This window comes from Ambystoma mexicanum, chromosome 12 (assembly GCF_040938575.1).
Source record: "Ambystoma mexicanum isolate Mex_15411 chromosome 12, UKY_AmexF1_1, whole genome shotgun sequence".
NCBI classification, from domain to species: Eukaryota; Metazoa; Chordata; class Amphibia; order Caudata; family Ambystomatidae; genus Ambystoma; species Ambystoma mexicanum.
In genome coordinates this window covers 34,237,782-34,259,479 of record NC_090936.1, presented here as the reverse complement: position 1 = coordinate 34,259,479, position 21,698 = coordinate 34,237,782, and the positions used below count along the sequence as shown (strand labels likewise).

Below are 21,698 nucleotides of genomic sequence, written 5' to 3'. Positions count from 1 at the left end.
CAACAGCCAGTGAAAGCAGACTCCAGGATTTCAATAGTGCTCCATTGGTAACGCGGACACCAAACACACTGAGCGCACACCACCATGTCACATGAACCTGTTGGAGCTGAGGGCGATCAGACTAGTGCTGATGATGGCCTACTTGCCCTCCATACAGGGGAAGACTATCCTGATCATGACAGACAACACCATGGCCATGCACTACATTAACACCACCCTGTGCAGAGAGGCAATGCAGCTCTGGTTCTGGGCATTCCAGAACAAGATCTCCCCGTCAGTAATTCACCTCGCCAGGAAGAAGAATACGATGGCGGACGCCCTGAGCAGGCAAGGCTCTGTCTCTCGCGAGTGGTAGCTGTGCTAGGATGTTCTCCTAGAGATCTTCACCTTCTGGGGAACCCCTCAAGTGGATCTGTTTGTGAACAGGAAATGCTAACTTTTCTGCTCCAAGGAATGTCCCCTGAGAGGAGTACTGGGGAAAGCATTTGTGCTGGACTGGAACTCATAGCTCATATATACGTTTCCAGGAGTCCTGTCATTCCTCAAGCGACCAGGTGTCATGAACTTCAGATCACACCCCTTTTAGACCTCCTGGTCCTTGTCTCAACGGGGCTTACATTCCGTACTACTTCCAACATGGCCGTTCAGAGCTGTAGCCCTTGCTCGCTCCATGCGCTGAACGCGGCATGATCTATTTATAGACCACGCCTTCCGCGGCTCTGCGCATCTCAATGCTATTGCAGAGTAGCCCAGACGTGTGTTTGTAGCTTGCGGCATTGTTTCCTTTGTCCCAGTGCTTGTTACCCACTCCTGTCCCTTTCTCCCTTCCTGGTTCTGGGCATTTCTAGCCTTTCCCAGTCTCCCGGATTCCTGGACTGCGCGATCCCGGAACTAAACGCAACCTGGAACCAGACGAGACTCGGGCAGCACTGTTCAAGACCAGGAGCGTTCGCAAGAAGGCAGCGATCGAAGACACTGGCAAACACCGGACTCAGGTGAGAAGGGGGGAACTCCTTGACAGTTTGAGACGCAACTCGATCGAACCTAAAAACGAGATGGAAGCCGCCGTGCAGGACTTAATGGGATGCATGCAAGAATTATCAACCGAGGTTCAAAATCTTAAGGCGGAAAACGACGCGCTCAAACAATTGGTCTTGTCCCAGGATTCTGCTACAAAGGAGGGTGCCCTGTTGGGCGGTATTGTTGACAAGTATGATAGTTCGGCAAAAACACTTCGTGGATTCCTGGATTCATGCCTGGTCCACTTTACCTTTAAGCCCTATTATTTCTCGACTGCTAGGGCTAAGGTGGGTTTCATCATATCCCACCTTTCCGGCAACGCCTTAATTTGGGCAACACCCCTTGTTATCTCCGGCGATGCCCTCCTAGACGACTACGATGGGTTCATACAGGCCCTTAAAGGCATGTTTGACCATCCAGAGCAGGTCTATACTGCCCAGGAACGCTTGCTGGACTTTCAACAGGGCTCCCAAGATATGCTCACTTATGTGACTAGATTTAAACAATTGGCTGAGGAAGCGGACTGGTCCTCTGAGGCTAGTTTTACCCTGTTCAGGTGAGGCCTAAACAATGAGATCAAGGATGAACTGTCCAGGGTGGCGAGACCAAATTCATTCCAAGCAATAATGGACCTGGCCTTGCAAATAGACTTTCGCATCCAGGAAAGGAAGGCTGAAAGGAAGAAATCCAAGGGAAACCCACCCAAGACATCCTTTGAGAGCACAGCCAGAACGGACGCAAACTCAAGTACAGCCCCAGAACCTGAACCCATGCGAATTGGAGCCTTTCGTGGACCCATATCACCTCAAGAAAGATTGAGAAGGATCCATACGGGTTTGTGTATGTATTGTGCTTCAGACATTTGGTCAGGGAATTTCCTCCGGCACCTCCTCGGCGTTCGGGAAACGCCAGCTCCCGATCTTAAATGGAGCAGAGATTCGGGAGAGAAATGTTTGCTCCACATCAATTCCATCCTTGAACTCTCCTGGAAAAAACAGTTTGGTGATACTACAGGCCTTCCTGTCGCCCTCCAAAGACAAGACCTATCCCATTCTGGCCATGGTGGACTGCGGAGCTATGGGAATTTTCATTGATCAAGACTGGGTTGTTAGTCATCATATTCCGTACGAGACACAAAACACCATGCAGCCGGTAGAAGCAATTGACGGAAGACCCCTCTCTTCATGACCCATAAGCCTGCAGACTAAAGAGATCCAACTTCCCATAAACCATCATCAAGAGCGGATTACATTCGACATCATTAAGTCAGCCCATTACCCCATGGTTTTGGGTATGCCCTGGTTACAAAAGCACAATCTGTATATCAATTGGACAGCAGGATCATTATTCCTGGGTTCAGAGTTCTGTATGTCCCACTGTCTATCCCTGGATCCCTCCTCGGTAACTTCTAAAGAACTACCAAGAGACCAAGAAACTCCACTCATGGTTTCCAATGTCATACAAGTTCCAGAGGCCTATCAAGGATATGCTGATGTATTTTCTACTGCCATAGTCCAGGCCTTACCCCCTCACAGGCCCGAAGACTGTGCCATAGATACGGATCCCTCAGCTGCAATTCCTTTCGGCAGAATGTTCATTCTTTCCGAACCCGAGAAAAAGGCCCTTTGGGAATACCTAGACACTAATCTTGAAAACGGCACCATAAGACCCTCAAAATCTCCAGTGGGTGCTTCATTGTTCTTCGTTCCCAAGAAGGATACCAAGGAACTCAGACCTTGCCTCGACTATAGAGGCTTAAATCAATGCACACTCAAGGATCGGTACCCACTGTCCCTGATCTCAGATATCTTGGAAGCTGTGAGAGGAGCTGTAATATTCACCAAATTGGATCTCAGGGGTGCCTACCATTTGATCCATATCCGGGAAGGAGACGAGTGGAAGACCGGCTTTAGAACACCCTTTGATCACTAGGAGTACCTGGTCATGCCCTTTGGACTAGCCAATGCCCCAGCAGTATTCCAACGTTTTATGGATAGGGTGTTCTCTGATATGTTGTTTCTCTTCGTCATTGTCTATCTGGACGACATATTGATTTTTTCCAAAGAACCTCTGAAGCATGAAGGACATGTTAAGGCAGTTCTACTAAGACTCCGGGAACATCACCTCTTAGCCAGGCCTGAAAAATGTTTGCTTCACGTTACCTCTGTGCACTATCTGGGATTTATCCTTAGTCCAGAGGGGATTGGCATGGACCCTTCAAAAATAAAGGCCATTCTCGCCTGGCCTACTCCCACGTCCGTGAAACAAATCCAATCCTTCCTAGGACTAGCCAATTTCTACCGGAAGTTCATAGCCACCTTTTCCGAGATTGTACAACCCATAGTGGCTCTGCTAAAGAAGGACACCCCATTTGTCTGGTCAACATTACAAGAAACTGCATTCCAGCATTTAAAGACTGAGTTCACACAAGCTCCCATTTTGGCTCAACCCGATACAAGTCAACCCTTTTTAGTGGAAACGGATGCCTCTAATTACGCTATAGGAGCAGTGTTGAAGCAGAAGATGGGGGACGATTTGGAACACACCGCTGCTTATCTGTCAAGAACCTTAACTCCTAGCGAAACGCACTACTCCGTCCTAGAAAAGGAACTCTTAGCCATTCGCCAAGCCTTCACTGAATGGCGACACCTACTTCTGGGAGCCAGACATCCTGTCCAAGTCCGAACTGATCATCGAAACCTTCAGATTCTACAGTCACTGGAGTGCAGGAACAGTCGTCAGGCACATTGGGCCTACTTTTTTGCCCAGTATCAGTTCCACATTACCCATGTCCCTTGATCACAGAACCTGATCGCTGACGCCTTGTCTCGCCGTCCTGACTACATGACCACTGAAGATAAGGCATTTGCTAAAATGTTCTCTCCCACGATCTTTGTAGCCCAACCAGTTGATCTCCTGGAAGAAGTCCAATCGCAAACTCAATCTTAGGAATTATGGAAGGACATTTCAAAACGAAATCTCTGGAAATTAAGAGCCAAGGAAAGCTACTTATTCAAGGACAATGCACTACTCATTCCTACACAGAAGTTACAGAAAGAAAAAAATAATAAACCTTTGTCATGACACACTCCATTCTGGGCACCGAGGGATCACCAACACCCTCCGTCTTATACAGAGACAGTTCTGGTGGCCTAAAATGAAGTCTGACGTACAGCAATACATCCAGGCTTGTATTACCTGTGCCCAAAATAAACATGATAACAAAAGACCGGCGGGTCTTCTTCTGCAGCCCACTCTACCCTCTAAACCATGGGAAATCATTGCTACAGACTTCATAGTGGAGTTACCACCTCCCTGAGGATATACTACCATCATGGTCACCATAGATTTGTTTACCCATATGGCCCATTTTACGGCACTGATGAAACTACCCTCCTCTTCAGAGCTAGCTGGAATATTTCTGGAACACATATTCCGACTACATGGGCTTCCTTCCAAGATAATATCTGACCGGGGTCCCCAATACATTTCACAATTCTGGAAACACCTCTGTTGGGTACTAGGAATCCAATGTGCCCTCTCTTCAGGATATCACCCCCAAACCAACGGAGCCACAGGGTCTGCAAATCAGACCCTGGAACAAGATCTCTGATGATTCGCCACCAAGGTCCAGGATGACTGGTCTCTCCTGATACCCGTTGCAGAATTCGCTTACAACAACTCCGAACACTCAGCGCTACAGACCAGCCACTTTTATTGTAGCCAGGGGTTCCATCCATCGGTCTTACCCTCGGTTCTTCCTTACCCTACACCAGTATCTACTGTTGACTCCTGGATCGAAACTCTTATCAAAATTCACCGGGAGGCTAAAGAACACTTAGAGAAAGCCAGATCACAGACCAAGAGGTATGCGGATTCCAAGAGAAGACCAGGTCCTTCCTATATGGTCGGTGACCGAGTGTGATTGTCATCAAAACTACTTCCCCGACACTTATGACCAAACAAGCTGGCTCCCCGCTGTAAAGACTGGTAGAGGGTGTCTGTACTTCTGCTCTCTGTATGGTAGTGGAGAGGCACAGAAGACCCCAGCCAAGATTCTCTATTACGGTAGCAATGGAAGAGCAATCAAGGCCTAGCTTCTCAGGAGGTGATGCGGGCTGGTTCTTAAGTACAGTGTAGTCCCCGAACCCCCACAAAGGAATGTCCACATACTGTATTACTGAAAATGGTGTCCGGACATTTCATCGAAAAAAATTTGTTGACAGGACATTTGGTCGACGTAATTTCGTCGAAAACCAAATGGTCGAATGTATTTATTTATTTATATATATATATTTTTTAGGTTGTAGTTTAGGGAAAAAAAGGGGTTTTTTTTATAGAAAAAACAAGGGGTTTGGGGGGGACCCCCCCAAAAAAGGGGTAAAAATAAAATAAAAAAAAGTGACCATTTGGTTTTCGACCAAATTGGTTCGACCATTTGTCCAGTCGACCAATTTTTTTCGATCAAATGTCTGTTAACCACTGAAAACAGTCTTTATATAATTAATATTCAAAGATATGTACACGATCACAATAACGCACTTTGTACTCGGAAGTCAATAATGATAAATATATACAATTCTAAAGTGGTACCACTAATGTTATCGAATCTCATTAAAGTGCATCAACTGTACGGTTAAAATGTCACACAGATTAATAACGAGGAAACCAGCAATAGAGATAGGCAGGACGTAAGATGGTTGAAACAATAGGCAGAATGCTGACCCCTACCCCTAGGCACAGTTCTGTGTGGAGATCCCCCACCTGGACAACCTGTAAAATAAGGATATATCTGTCAGCACCGGCTTCTAATACAATTTTAGTTCCCCTCTTTATCTCTTCAACCTCCTCACATGTGGAGTCGAAATCCTCCTCTACTGGGCTGAGCGCTCGGTGTGCCGTGTAGTCCTTTTCCTTTTTTCGAGGCTGAGCGTGTCTCCCACAAGAGGAAGCCACGGTGAGAGTGTGTAAATACGCCCTGACCGTGTCCCCCTCCCAGGAGGGACAAAAAGGGGGGAAAAAAGCCAGAATAGGCAAAAAAACCCTTGAACCGGCAGGTATCCTGATGGCAGCTGGGCTCGTGGAAAGCAGACGGGCGAAGGCAGCAACAGGAAGCACCGGGATAAGTAAACTCCAGCAACACCGGAAAAGAAAGTAAACAAACGAAAGGCAGAAAGCCGGGAACGAAGGACTGAAAGGAGGGAGGAGGAAGAGAACTGAAGGCGGGAACTGGAGAAAGACCGGGAAGAGAAAGGAAAGTGCAAAAGGTAAGGCTCGAGGAGCAAGAGGTAAACAGCGTGTAGCAAGACCGCGGCAGCGAGGAAAAGCAGCTGACCGTGGAAGGTTGCAACGCGCTGGACCAAGGGAGAGGAGTGGTTAAATAACGCTACGGTCAACCAAGCGGAAAAAGACTAGACCGTTTAGTGAACGCAGCGTCAAGCGTGACAGGAATCAGGAAGTCCGTAAGCGGAAACGGGGCCAAAGACGCCAGCTGAGAATGCGGCGCATGACAGTATGCCCCCCGCCAAGGCCCAGACCTCCCGGTTTACCGGGATGTAATCGGTGAAACTTCCGGAGAAGGACAGGGGCGTGGATGTGTGCTTTGGGTTCTCAGGAGTCCTCCGCATGGGAAAAACCCTTCCAATGCACCAGGTATTCCAGGCGCCCTTTGCGGTACCTGGAGTCCAGCAACCTGAATACTTCATACTCGGGTGTATCAGGTGAGTGAGAGAGAGTCGGGAAAGGACGAGCCCTTAGTGACTGTTCCGCACTCTTCAAAAGTGATGCATGAAACACTGGGTGAATCCGCCTAAGAGAATGTGGCAGCTTTAGGCGGAAGGCCACTGGATTGATCTTGGCAGTAATGGGATCGGGACCAATAAACCTGGGGGACAGCTTAGACGGCCGAGACCATCTAGGAAGGTATTTAGTGGATAACCACACCTTGGAGCCCACCTCCCAGTCGGGTACTACCTACCGGTGCCGGTCGGCTTGCTTCTTGTAGGCCTGGAGGCTGTCTCTGAGGTTCAACTTAGCTTTGTCCTGGATTTCCCTTATATGGACTAGTACCTCCTCTACCGCCGGAAGTGCAGGTTTGCAGGGAAAATGGGGAATGATGGCTCGGGGATGAAATCCATACGAGCAATAGAAGGGAGACATTCTGCTTGCGGAATGACTGGCATTATTATATGCGAACTCCACCGTCGGCAACATATCCACCCAGTTGTCTTGTTCCAAGTTGGTGTAGCTGCGCAAATATTGTTCCAAGGTGGCGTTTAAACGCTCCGTCTTCCCGTTAGTGTGGGGATGATATCCCAATGACAATGCCCGCTGAATATTAAGAGCGGCGCATAGGGACTTCCAGAATTTGGAGACGTATTGGCTCCCTCGGTCTGATACAATCTTGTCTGGGAGACCATGGAGTCAAAACACATCTTTAATGAAAACCAATGCCATACCATCGGCAGTTGGTATACCAGGGAGTGGAGAGAAATGAGCCATCTTGATGAGGGAATCGATGGTCACCATTATACATGAACATCCTTGAGACAAAGGTAAGTCCACAATGAAATCAGTGGATATATGACTCCACGGACGTTCCGGGATGGAATCTTGTTGCAGCAGACCTATGGGTCTCTTTGTGTTGTTTTTACTCTGACAGCAGACTCTGCAGGACCTTACGTAACGTTTAACGTCTTCAGACAATCTTGGCCAATAAAAGGCTCTTCTGATCAGGTCCAAGGTACTCGCCTGCCCTCTATGGCCTGCAGTCTTATGATTGTGGCACCAGGACAATATGTCTTTCTGGAGAGGTTTGGATGGTACCCAGATCCTCTGATTCTTCAAGAACAAACCATCCTTTTGAATCATGCCTCGGGGTTCTGGATGAGAGGAGACGGCTTCTTTTATCCGTTGAAACAAGGAGGAGATAGTGGCAACAATGCGGTTCCTCGGAAACAACTTCTCCGGGCAGGATGAGGCAACATGGGAGGAAAAAGACTTCCTGGACAGGGCATCGGCCATAGTGTTTTGGCTTCCAGGAATATAAGTGATGCTAAAGTCATATTGTGAGAAAAATGCGCCCATTGGGCTTGTCTGGAATTGATGCACTCCATTGACTGTAGAACCTGTAAATTCTTATGGTCGGTCCGGATTACAAAAGGGTGACTGCACCCCTGTAGGAGGTGTCTCCAGACTTCACAGGCTTTTTTCATGGCCAGAAGTTCACGTTCAATTACGGAATAATTCCGTTGACTAGTAGTGAGAGTTTTTGACAGATAAGCTATTGGGTGTTCCGCGTTGTCATGCTCTTGTAGTAGAACAGCTCATATAGCTGCGGCAGAGGCATCTGTCTCAATGATAAAAGGCTTGTTTTGGTCCGGCTAGCATAGGATGGGAGCGCTGCAGAAGCTCTTCTTCAAGAGTTGAAAGCTCACTTCAGCCTGAGGGCTCGAGATGAAAGGCACAGATGTCTTCTTTAATAAGTTGGTAATCGGTAGAACAGTGTTGGAAAAACCTGGCACGAAACGCCTATAAAAATTAGCCAGGCCCAGGAATCTCTGAACCTCTTTGACTGAGGAAGGAGCCTGCCAATGGAGAATAGCCTCGACCTTTTTTTGATCCATTTGTACTCCTTGTGGTGAGAGGATAAACCCCAAGTAAGGTACCGAAGATGCCCCAAATACACACTTTTCACGTTTGGCCAATAAATTATGTTTTTTAAGGTGCTCCAAGACCTCTGTGAGATGCAGCAGATGCTCCGACATAATCTGTGAAAAAACAAGTATGTCGTCAAGGTAAACTACCACTGAAATAAACAATAAATCTGAAAATATCCGAACTATGAACCTTTGAAAAATAGCTGGAGCATTGACTAGTCTGAAGGGCATTACGTAGTATTCGTACAGGCCAAATGGCGTCCTGAAGGCCGTCTTCCATTCATCTCCGGGACTTACTCTGAGTAAGTGATATGCATTGGACAGATCCAATTTGGAGAAAACTGTCGCTCCCTGAACCGATTCCAAGATGTCAGGAATGAGTGGCATGGGGTACCTGTCCTTGCGAGTTACCTTATTGAGTCCCCTGTAGTCGATGCATGGCCTGAGGTCTTTAGAATCCCTCTTTGGGATAAAGAACAAGGGAGCAGCCGCCGGGGACTTAGAGGGTCTGATGAGACCGTTGCATAAGTTGTCATCCAAATACTTTCGTAAGGCGTCCTTTTCAGTCTTGGATAAAGCGAACATTCTGCCGAACGGCACCAGGGCATTGGGTATCAGCTCGATGAAGCAGTCCTCCGGTCTATGGGGTGGTAATGCCATGGGGACGGATTCTGCAAACACCATAGGGTATTCTTCCAATACCTTGTCAATGGAATGCACCCCGACACTCATGTGGAGAACAGTGGGAGATATCTTTACCTCCTGGTAGTGTGCTTCTTGGAAACAGTGTGTTTGGAAATAGCTGGAATTAAAATGCAAACAATTTGACTTCCAGTCGACATGGGGATTATGTTGTCGCAGCCAGGTGATCCCCAGGATTAGGGGAAAATGGGCTGCTCGAATGATGTCAAAAGGAATGACTTCTGAATGCTGGAAAATAGTAAGAGGAAGGGGTTTGGTCATCTGAACGATGAGTCCTGAGCTCAAAGGTGTACCGTCAACTCCTTCTACTTTCTGGCTGTGTCTGCGATCTATCCGTGAAGCACCATCTTTGTCTACCCAAAGGGTGTCAGCGAAGTTCCCTGCGGCACCGCAATCCAAGAGAGCCATCGTCTCTACCGGGCTGCCATGGATAGTAACCTTAACAGTTATAACCATAAGGCGGGAATCCTCAGAAGGGTTCGAGGAATCAATTGACATAGTCACGTAGGGACTGGAAGACAGCCCTCGATAACCCATCCCAACTAGGCTCGAGGGTTTGCGTTTTCCGCCGGTTTCTTGGTTAGTTCAGTACAATTATGCACCGTGTGGTGATCAGAGGCACAATAGGCGCATAGGCCCTGTTCCCTTCTCCTCTTTCTTTCTTCAGGCGTTAGAGAACGGCGAGTAGTGCCGATTTGCATGGGCTTGTCGTGAGGTTTGAGCGCTGCTGAAGGAGGTGAGGAGGTCCTTGAAAAGGAGGTACCTGTCTTTCTTCTTTCTTGGCGTCTTTCTTGCATCCTGAACTCCATCTGAAGGGCGGCCGTCATCAGATCCTGCAGGGAAGTAGGACGAGGGAAGTGAGCCATTTCGCCTTTTAATTCTTCCCTAAGGCCTCGGCGGAACAGAATAAATTGGGATTGCTCAGACCAACCAGTCTCCAGGGCCAATCTCTTAAATGAGGAGATGTAAGACAGCACATCAACTTGTCCTTGACGAATGTCCATCAAGTCTTCTCCGGCTACCATTGAAATTTCGGGTCTTTCAAAGGTTCGTTTGACAAAGTCAACAAAGGCATCGAAATTATGAAGGACAGGGTCATTTCCGGTGACTAGGGGGGTGGCCCAAGCAAGAGCGTTCCCTGTCATATTGGACACCAAGAATCCAACCTTGGCATGATCAGAGTCATAGGTGCGGGTTCTGAAGGAAGGTCAGGGCGTATTTACACGCTCTCACTGTGGCTTCCTCTTGTGGGAGACACGCTCAGCCTCGAAAAAAGGAAAAGGACTACACGGCACACCGAGCGCTCAGCCCAGTAGAGGAGGATTTCGACTCCACAGGTGAGGAGGTTGAAGAGATAAAGAGGGGAACTAAAATTGTATTAGAAGCCGGTGCTGACAGTTTGCAACGCCCCCAAACAACAACCACACTGTCAGCACCGGCTTCTAATACAATTTTAGTTCCCCTCTTTATCTCTTCAACCTCCTCACCTGTGGAGTCGAAATCCTCCTCTACTGGGCTGAGCGCTCGGTGTGCCGTGTAGTCCTTTTCCTTTTTTCGAGGCTGAGCGTGTCTCCCACAAGAGGAAGCCACAGTGAGAGCGTGTAAATACGCCCTGACCGTGTCCCCCTCCCAGGAGGGACAAAAAGGGGGAAAAAAGCCAGAATAGGCAAAAAAACCCTTGAACCGGCAGGTATCCTGATGGCAGCTGGGCTCGTGGAAAGCAGACGAGAGACGGGAGAAGGCAGCAACAGGAAGCACCGGGATAAGTAAACTCCAGCAACACCGGAAAAGAAAGTAAACAAACGAAAGGTAGAAAGCCGGGAACGAAGGAGTGAAAGGAGGGAGGAGGAAGAGAACTGAAGGCGGGAACTGGAGAAAGACCGGGAAGAGAAAGGAAAGTGCAAAAGGTAAGGCTCGAGGAGCAAGAGGTAAACAGCGTGTAGCAAGACCGCGGCAGCGAGGAAAAGCAGCTGACCGTGGAAGGTTGCAACGCGCTGGACCAAGGGAGAGGAGTGGTTAAATAACGCTACTGTCAACTAAGCGGAAAAAGACTAGACCGCTTAGTGAACGCAGCGTCAAGCGTGACGGGAATCAGGAAGTCCGTACGCGGCAACGGGCCCAAAGACGCCAGCTGAGAATGCGGCGCATGACAATATCGCACAAGCCCAGTCCATATGTTCAATAGTCTCACTTCTTCCTATTAAGGTTTTACCACCGCAATGTACCTGGTGGAGTAAAGTTCTCCGACGATGCATCGGCCAATCCTTCTTGAGTGCCTCCCTTTTAGGCAGGAGCCACGGATCGTCGAGAGGTGTCGGGGAATTTGGCGTTCGGTGTCGGGGAATCGACGGCCCTTCTTGAGTGCCCCCCCCCTTTAAGGCGGGAGTCACGGGTCAAACAGGGTGAACTACGGCAGGGAAGTGGCAGCTTCGTTCCTAGCGGTGCTCGTCGACAGAGCGTTGGCGTCCTGCAAGGAAGAGGCGTGCGGGGCACCTCAGTGACGATAGTTCTGGACCGCAAAGAGATGATGAAGAACTGTGGCCCAGCAAGGGTGTCGAGTCGTCTGCGTCTCTGTGGTCCTTAGGTGGCGGGAAACCCACCGGTGGATGCTCCTCGGCGCTTCGACAGTCAGGCCTTCTCCAGCGGGTGACGATGCAGACGAGAGCGTTCGATGATCAATGGAAGTTCTTAAGCAAACGGGAGCACGGCGGCTCCGGTCGGCGACGGCGGTCGACGACAGTGGCGGACAACAGTCCAAGTGCTTCTCCTTGGAGTTCTGCAGCAGTCCCCGTATCGCGTCGGCAGCCTGTCGAAGGTCTGTCTACAATGGAGCGTTGGCAAAGATCAGCTGTACACGATGGTCCCTCGTAGCTCGGGAAGAGGGTGCCTTACCAGGTCCTCTCTGGGTCAGTCCTTGGAGGCACAGCAGCTTTCAGATTGTGAAGGAGAGCAACAGCAATTCTTCTCGTCCAGCAGGGCTTCAAGGTCATGTGTCAGTTAATCCAGTTACTCGTCGTAGTTGACTTCAGCTTCTGAACACGATTCCTAGCAGTGAGAGGTCCCCAGATATACTGTTGATCTCCCATTCATTCTGCTGGGTCACACTCAAGCATCCAATCACGACTACGGCATTCATGCAGGCAGGCAGCCAATCAGGCACACAAGGTATTCAGGCCATTCACTTCTCTGCAGACATTCACAACAAGTTATTTGTATTGGGACAAGTACCGAGCCATTCAACACTCCCAGCTGCATTCATACCGGTTTCAGGCAGGGGCATCTCAGTCATTGTGTCAACCACCAGATACTAGACACCCACAACACAGAATGCATATTCGTCACACACTCTATTCACCCAGGTCCCACCCACAGGAGGTACCCACAACATACATCACCGGGAAGGCTCCAGCTAGTCTGGCCGGGCCTTCACAACAACACCATATATGGCATTTCCACCCAACTGCCAGTCAGGGGGAAGGGACAGAGTCAGGGCTTCCCAGGACTTTGGGAAAACAAGGTAATGGGTAATTGAAAGCAAGAGGCTACCGGGGCCATCTTGTTTTGCATCAGGAATCAACGGATCCCAATGGTAGGGCCGGGGTATCCCAAAATGGAGGATACTCCGTGCACCTGTCAAATTCAGCATGGAGCTGCCACCAGCCCATACCATGCTCTGTGGGCCACCCACAGGTGCCCGAAAACATACACTAGGGGCACAGGGTTGTACCTCCACCCATGGGTGCCATAAGGGTATCCCATGGGTCCGTTCACCAAACCAAAAGAGAGCTGCACCGCCAGGAGTCCCACATGAACTCCTGCTCGGAAAACACGACAGAACACACGATAAAAAGCAGTAAAGGACAAGGATGCGGAGGCTCTGTCCCTCCGATACATTTCCAGCATCACACCCGCTACTATGGTCCATTTCCCATCAAGGAGATTATCAATCCGGTCTCATATCGAATCAAGCTACTTGACTCCTGGAAAAGAATTCATCCAGTTTTTCACACATCCCTATTGAAACCCTACATCCAATCCTCTCGAAAATCCAGTAGACCACCTCCTCTACTGGTTGACAACCAACTGGAATAAGAAGTGTCCCGGATTTGTGACTCCAGGTATAAGCGGGGCCATCTTCAATACGTAGTGGAGTGGAGAGGATATCCTCCTAGCGAAAGGACCTGGGAACCTATTTCAAATATCATGTCTCCTCGGTTGCTCAGAAGATATCACCTAATACACCCGGGCAAACCTGGAGGGAAAGGCCTTCGGAGGAGGCATGCTGTCATGAACTTCAGATCACACCCCTTTTGGACCTCCTGGTCCTTGTCTCAACGGGGCTTACATTCCGTACTACTTTCAACATGGCCGTTCAGAGCTGTAGCCCTTGCTCGCTCCATGCGCTGAACGCGGCATGACCTATTTATAGACCACGCCTTCTGCGGCTCCGTGCGTCTCAATGCTATTGCAGAGTAGCCCAGATGTGTGTTCGTAGCTCGCGGCATTGTTTCCTTTGTCCCAAAGCTATTACCCACTCCTGTCCCTTTCCCCCTTCATGGTTCTGGGCATTTCTAGCCTTTCCCAGTCTCCTGGATTCCTGGACTCCGCGATCCCGGAACTAAACGCAACCTGGAACCATACAAGACTCGAGCAGCACTGTTCAAGACGAGGAGCGTTCGCAAGAAGGCAGCGATCGAAGACACCGGCAAACGCCGGACCCAGGTGAGAAGGGGGGAACTCCTTGACACCAGGAGGTTGAAGAAGTACGGAACAACTATGATACTGGTTGCCCTGAACTGGGCCAGGAGGATTAGGTCATCTGTCCTCCACATCGTCTTCCCTGGAGGCCTGACCTTCTCTCTCAGGTGGGGGGGGGGTGGGCTCTTCACCCAAGCGTACATACGCTCAACCTGCAGACCTGGCTTCTGAAAGGTTAAGCTACAGGGATTGGGACCTTCTGGAAAACGTGATGGAGGTGAAGTTTTCGACCAGAAGCCCAGCAACTAAGGCTCTGTACGGCTGCCGTTGGAGAAGGTTTTGCAGCTGGTGTAGACCACAGGATGTGAATCCCTTTGTATGTGGTATCTCAAGGGTGCTGTCTTTTCTGCTTCATCTAGCAAGATCTTCAGGTTGCCACCATCAAGGGCCATTTAGCAGCGCTATCCAGAACAGAACAAGGGTCAGTTTTCATGATCCTCTTGGTGGTTCCATTTTTAAAAGACCTGTTTAACACCTGCCCCTTCATGGTGCCGGCATGGGACCTGAGCCTGGTGTTTATGGCTTCTCCATTTGTGCCCTTGCATTTGTGTTTTCTGAGACTTATTTCATCGAAGGCGGCCTTCTTGCTTGCTATCTGCTCAGCTCGAAGAGTGAGCGGATTGCGGGCCCTGTCTGGTAAAACTCCTTTTAAAGCCTTTACCAAGCACAAGGTTACTCAGATTGCACTCTTCGTTCCTTCCGAAGGTTGTACCCACGTTTCACTTGTTGCAGACAATTTACCAGCATTCTATCCACCTCCACATCCATCGAAGGAGGAAGAAACGCTGCATAGGCTTGGCTCTAAGTTTTACATAGCCAGGGCAAACAAATTCAGACTGGAAAATCAACTGTTCATTGGGTATATCGGCCTGAAAACGGACAAGGGAAAAAACAAAGCAAACTATCTATAGGTGAATAGTGCTTCCTGTTTCTGAATGCTACACCAGAGCGGGTAAGAAAATCCCTGAAGGCTTCAGGGCATATTCAACTAGAGGTGTAGCAGCTACCTCTGCTCTTCAAAGAGGGGTACCTGTAAAGGATATCTGTTGGGCCCTGACATGGTCCTCTATACACACGTTTGCCAAATATTACTGCCTGCACACAGTGTCCGAAAATGAGTCTCGTTTCGGTAGGGCTGTCCTCCAACAAGTGGCATCATAATCGCCATGGAGCTTGCTCCTCCACCATAACGGTTTGCTGCTATGGGAGTGTATCTAATATGAAGAATCTGTGGGAGGACCCAATCCATTAGAAGAACAAAATACTTGCCCCTGGTAATGTTCTTTCGACTGGATGTTCCTCCCACAGATTCCTCATCACTCTCTGTCTACCCCACCGTTAAGGAGCTCCATAATATGATTATACAATGACTCTCCTTTAAGGCTTGAACAGCTATCCTTGTCTCTAATCCCACACGTGGCTGTGTAAGGGAAAAATGACAACTGAGGTCACAATGCGCAGAGTGCACTATTTGTACCCGCATCAACGTGACATACGGTGACAAAGACAACTCAGCGGCCATCGACGCCAGTGTGCATGACACTCCCTGCTGGGAAAACGTTTTCTGAGAGCTGCAAAGCAGGAGAATATATACATAAATCAATCAAAGGAGAGGAACGTACAGTAGAAAGAACATTACCAGGGGTAAGTAATTTGTTCTTCTCAACCCAATTGCCTATATAGTAATCGAGTTATGGAGGTAGAGAAGATAGGTCTCCCCAAGGAACAATGACAAAGGATCCCATCAATAATGGCCTGCTTTTTATTCCTCACACACACTTAATGGAACGTTATCCATAATACTCTTCTCTCACCATATATCCAATAATTTCCCCTGAAGAATCTCCAAACATGGTTCTGTAGGACAGAGATATGCAGGGAGCTTATTGTACATGTGTTGCTACATATGTATCAGTTAAGTAATGTGATTACTTTTTGTTCAAATAGCTCATTACTTACATTGAATGTTTTTCAAGTGATAGACAAAACTAGTACTGGTTTTCCAATACACTATACGTCTTTATATTGGTATTTGTATTCAGGAAGGATAGGGAATCGTTAACCTGAATTGGTGTTATTTATTCTTGGATTATTTGGTGCCAAGAGTTAAACTACATTTCGGTTGCCAGAAATCAATCAATCAACCAACCAGCCTGGCTCTATCCTTTCTGATGTTTTCACAGATTACAGGAATGACATATTTTGAGTCACTTGGGGCCCTTAGTTCCTGGGGTCACAGCCGTGTTCAGACGTTCGACTGGGGTGGCCCAAGTAGGGCACTGACATGCAGGGGTGGCATGAAGTACAAGCGCGCGCACACACACAAAGTTTAGGATAATGGGGTGGCACCTGGGGTGACTAATCAGATTGCAGGGGTAACATGCACCACTCGTAATCCGGTTGAGAAGTCCACAAGGAAAGCAAATGGTTCTGCTTTCAAAAGGACGGACTGTTTGAAAAACAAATCTTTACATTTTTCATGCCAGTCCGTTTAAGGTTTAAATTCATGAAATATTTGGAGGTATTGTCCAAAAACTAATAAAAATTACAATGACACGTGCCAAATACGGATTCCACTTAATACTATTTTTTTGTTTGTATACTGGTTATTTGTAGTTTAAAATGTTACGTTTTGTTATAAGCTACTGTCAGAAATATTAAATAACTGCAATCATTGGCATTCAAACAAATACTTTTCGAACAACCAGTAATTCAGCCAACTCCTTTGTCACAAAAAAGATTTGGGGCCAACTCTTTAAAACAAACCTCTTGGCATGATGCCGGGCGTATAGCCGTTATGCGCACAAGGTGTTCATAGCTTCAGCAATCCTCACACAGGCACACACTGTAAAGAAGACCGGTGGGGGGGTCTGTACTTCTGCTCTCTATATGGTAGAGGGGAGGCACAGAGGACCCCAGCCAAGATTCTCTAATACGGTAGCGATGGGCGAGCAATCAAGGCCTAGCTTCTCGGGAGGTGATGCAGGCTGGTTCTTAAGTACAGTGTATCCCCAAGCCCCCACAAAGGAATGTCCACACACTGTATTACTGAAAACACAGTCTTTATATAATTAATATTCAAGGGTTATGTACACTTATCACAATAACGCACTTTGTGCTCAGGAAAATCAGCAATGGTAAATATCTACAATTCTAAAGTGGTACCACTAATATTAGACCTCACTAAAGTGCATTCACAATACTGTAGAAATGGCACACAGATCAATAAGAAGGAAACCAGCAATAGAGAGAGGAGAGATAACAGAGGGTTGAAACAATAGGCAGAATACTGGCCCTTGCTACTGGACACAGTTCTGTGTGGAGATCCCCCCACCTGGGCAACCTGCAAAATAAAGAGATATAACACCAGCCCAGTCCAGATATTGTTCAATAGTCTATTTCTCTCCTATAATGTTTTTACCCCCCCAATGTACCTGGTGGAGTCGAGTTCCTCGAAAAGGCGTCGACAAGCGTCGAGGGACTCGCTGTTCGGCGACGGGGAATCGACGGCCCTTCTTGAATGCCTTCCTTTTCAGGCGGGAGGCACGGGGCGTCGAACGTCCGTCGACGAACGAGGCCGAACGTTGTCGAAGAGGCGGCAGCTCCGTCCGAGCGGTGCTCGTCGGCGTCGGGGCGTCGGCGTCCTGCAAGGCGGAGGTGTGCGGGGCACCTCGATGACAATAGTTCTGGACCGCAAAGATTGTAGAGACGGGAGCCCAGCAAGGGCGTCGAGTCGTCCGAGTCTTTGGGGTCGTCGGGTGGCGGGAAACCCACCGGCAGGTTTCTCCTCGGCGCGTTGGTCGTCCTCGACTTTCTCCGGCAGGATAAGCGGTCGACGATGCGGTCGAGAGAGTCCTTCGATTGAATGTTCTTAGGCAAGGAGCGGACGGCTCCGGTCGTCGGCGGCACGGCGTCAAGTGGTTCCCACGGCTGGGCAACACAACTTCGACGGGCCTCCAGCGGTTACACAGACCTGCGAACCCTGGTCGACGGCAATGGACTTCGACAGCGTCGATGTCCGGGTGCTTCACTTCGATCTCCTCGGCGGTCCCGTCTCGGGTCGGCAGCCTTTCGAGGGTCTGACTTCCAGGGCGCTTCGGCGAAGATTCAGCGGTGCTCGATGGTCCCTCGGAGCACGGGAAGAGGGCGCCTAGCCAGGTCCTCTCTTGGGTCAGTCCTCGACGATGTCGACAACCTTCAGTTCCGTCGAAGCAAATGCCACAGCAAGTCTTCTTCTTCCAGCTGGACGTCGAGGATCAGCAAATCCAGTTACTCTTGAGTGGAGACTCAGCTTCTGAATGCTTCTGAACAATTTCCAGTGGTGAGAGGTCCCCAGATATACTATTCTGTCTCTCATCCACACTGCTGGCACACACACAGCAGCCAATCACACAGAAGGGCATTCATGCAGTCAGTCAGCCAATCAGGCACACAGTGCATTCAGGCCACACTCCTCCCTTTCAGACACTCACAACAAGGAATGTGGATTGGGACAAGTACCCAGCCATTCAACACTACACACTGCATTCAGGCCAGTTTCGGGCAGGGCTGTCTCAGTCTTTGTCTCTCATGCCAGAAACCAGACAACCACAACAAGGAGTGTATATTGGTCACACACTCCATTCACCCAGGTCCCACCCACAGGAGGTACCCATAACATACAGTCACTGGGAAGGCTCCAGTCAGTCTAGCTGGGCCTTTACAACAACACCATATATGGAACTTCCACCCAACAGCCAGTCAGGGGGAAGGGACAGAGTCAGGGCTTCCCAGGACTTTGGGAAAAACAAGATAACAGGCAATAGAAAGCAAGAGGCCACAGGGGCCATCTTGTTTCCTATCAGGAATCAACTGATTCCAATGGCAGGGCCTGGGTATCCCAAAATGGAGGACACCCAGAGCACCTGTCAAATTCAGCATGGAGCTGCCACCAGCCCATACCCTGCTCTGTGGGCCACCCACAGGTGCCCAAAAACATACACTAGGGGCACAGGGTTGTACCCCTACCCATGGGTGCCATAAGGGTATCCCATGGGTCTGTTCACCAAACCAAAAGAGAGCTGCACTGCCAGGAGTCCCTCATGGACTCCTGGGCAGAAAACATGACAGAACACACGGTAAAAACAGAAAAAGGACAAGGATTCAGAGGCCCTGTCCCTCAGATGCATTTCCGGCATCACAGTCGCCCCCCCCAGACTGAGGTGGAGGGTGCCTAATCTCCCACGGGATAGACACCCTCATCCAGACGGTCAACATACCTTCTGGAAAGGCCATCTGCATTATCGTGACTCTTCCCTGGTCTGTGCTCTATGGTGAAGTCTAGCCCTTGTAGGCTAATCGACCACCTGAGCAATTTCGGATTCTCACCCTTCATCTGCATAAGCCACTTCAGGGGCTTATGATCTGTTTGGACCTTGAAGGTGGACCCCGTAAGGTAGGGCCTAAAACGCCTAAGGCTCCAAACTATACTAAAACATTCCTTTTCAACAGTAGCCCACCTAAGTTCTCTACCCTTGAGTTGTCTACTGATGAATATGATAGGATGTTCTCTCCCTTTGTCATCTAACTGGGACAAGACAGCTCCAATTCCGGTGTCGCAGGCATCCGTCTGGACGATAAAGGGTCGGCTGTAGTCAGGCGCACTCAACACAGGTGCCCTACACAGACTTTCTTTCAAGCCACCAAAGGCCCTCTGACAGTCTTCAGTCCAATTAACCTTCCTAGGCTGTTTGGGCGAAGTTAGAGCTGTCAGGGGTGCAGCTATGGTTCCATAGTCTGCCATGAAATTGCGATAGTACCCAGTGAGGCCCAAAAAGGCTCTCACCTGGGTTTGAGTAGTGGGAGTCTCCCAGTTCTGTACGTCCTGTACTTTACTGGAGAGAGGTTGGATTTGACCCCCTCCTACCTCATGACCAAGATAGGTAACTTTCCCCTGAGCTATCTGGCACTTGGTGGCCTTGATAGTGAGGTTAGCCCTTTTCAAGGCCTGCAACACCTTATCCAGATGTGTCAAATGCTCTTCCCAGGTGGAACTGTAGACGGCAATGTCGTCTAAGTAAGCCACACAAAAGGCTTCCAGCCCACTGAGCGCATGGTTGACCAATCTCTGGAAGGTGGCAGGGGCATTCTTCAACCCAAAGGGCATGACCCTAAACTGGTAGAGTCCCTCAGGTGTGGAGAATGCCGTCTTTTCCTTGGCATGGTCCGTCAGAGCTATTTGCCAATAGCCTGAGGTAAGGTCAAAGGTGCTCACAAATTTGGCAGCACCTATAGTGTCCACGAGCTCATCAGCCCTGGGCAATGGGTGCGCGTCAGTTTTGGTGACGGCATTGACTCCTCGGTAGTCCACACAGAACCTCCAATCCTTGGTACCCGCCGGGGAACTTGCCTTGGGGACAAGGACCACTGGACTGGACCAGGGACTGGTGGAGGGTTCAATAACACCCAGATCCAACATCTTGGCGACCTCAGCCTGGATGTGGTTTTTGACGGTATCTGACATACGATAGCTCCTGCTTTTGACAGGCACACTGTCACCAGTGTCAATTTCGTGCTTACACCACGGTGTAAGGCCCGGTGTCAGTGAAAACAGAGGGGCATACTGCTGGAGCAAAGCTCGGCAGGCCCTCTGCTGCTCTGTTGTCAAATCGGGAGAGAGTTGTACTCCCTCCACTGAGCCATCCTGAGGGTTGCTATGCAGCAAATCAGGAAGGGGCTCACTCTCATCCTCTTCTTGCCCTGAAGCTAGCAAGAGACATGAGACCTCTGCTCGCCTGTGGAAAGGCTTGAGCCTGTTGACATGGAATACCTGGGGGGCTACCCCAGAGGCTCCCATGTCCACCAGATAATTGACTTCGCCCATCTTGGAGATGATCCTGAAGGGTCCAGTCCACTTGTCTGCCAAAGCTCTAGGCTTGGTAGGCTCCATCACAAGGATTTCCTGTCCCGGAGTCCAATCCACTTGCGAAGCTTTCAGGTCATGCCAGTACTTATTCAATTCCTGGCTGGCCTTGAGATTTGCTGTTGCCTGACCCATCATTTGTGTCATCCTCCGCCTGAGGCCTAACACATAGTCCCCCACTTGCTTGGCGGGACCTGGAGGGGTGGCTTCCAAGCCTTCTCGGATCAAGGCGAGGGGCCCCCTCACGGGATGTCCAAAGAGTAACTCAAAGGGGCTGAAACCAACACCCTCTTGAGGTACCTCTCTGTAAGCAAACAGCAGGCATGGCAGGAGGAGATCCCATTTCCTCCTTAGGGGCTCTTCCAAAGCACCTAGCATGCCCTTGAGAGTTTTGTTAAATCTCTCAACCAGACCATTGGTCTGGGGGTGGTAAGAGGTGGAGAACTTGTAGGTTACCCCGCACTCTTTCCACATGGTTTTCATGTAACTAGACATGAAGTTGGATCCTCGGTCAGAGACAACCTCCTTGGGGAATCCAACACGGGTGAAAATGCCCAGGAGAGCCCTGGCAACCACCTTGGCAGTAACAGTCCGAAGGGGTATTGCCTCAGGGTACCTGGTGGCATGATCTACCAAGACCAGGATGAACCGATGTCCAC

At 49.4% G+C, this 21,698-nt stretch overlaps 1 protein-coding gene across 5 annotated transcripts in view; it reads right to left on the bottom strand.

Moving 5' to 3' along the window:
• The window catches only part of LOC138513218 (phytanoyl-CoA dioxygenase, peroxisomal-like), a 266,335-nt gene that overhangs the window by 166,294 nt on the left and 78,343 nt on the right, over window positions 1-21,698 (bottom strand). The window contains exon 1 of one of the 5 annotated variants that reach the window (XM_069627876.1): window positions 16,905-16,944. The exons of 2 other annotated variants lie outside the window; for them this stretch is intronic. The gene's annotated coding sequence lies outside the window, so the exon portion shown is untranslated. Of the gene's footprint in view, window positions 1-16,904; window positions 16,945-21,698 lie in introns of those variants that run through there. 2 more of the 5 variants (XM_069627875.1, XM_069627877.1) reach the window with 2 other exon arrangements.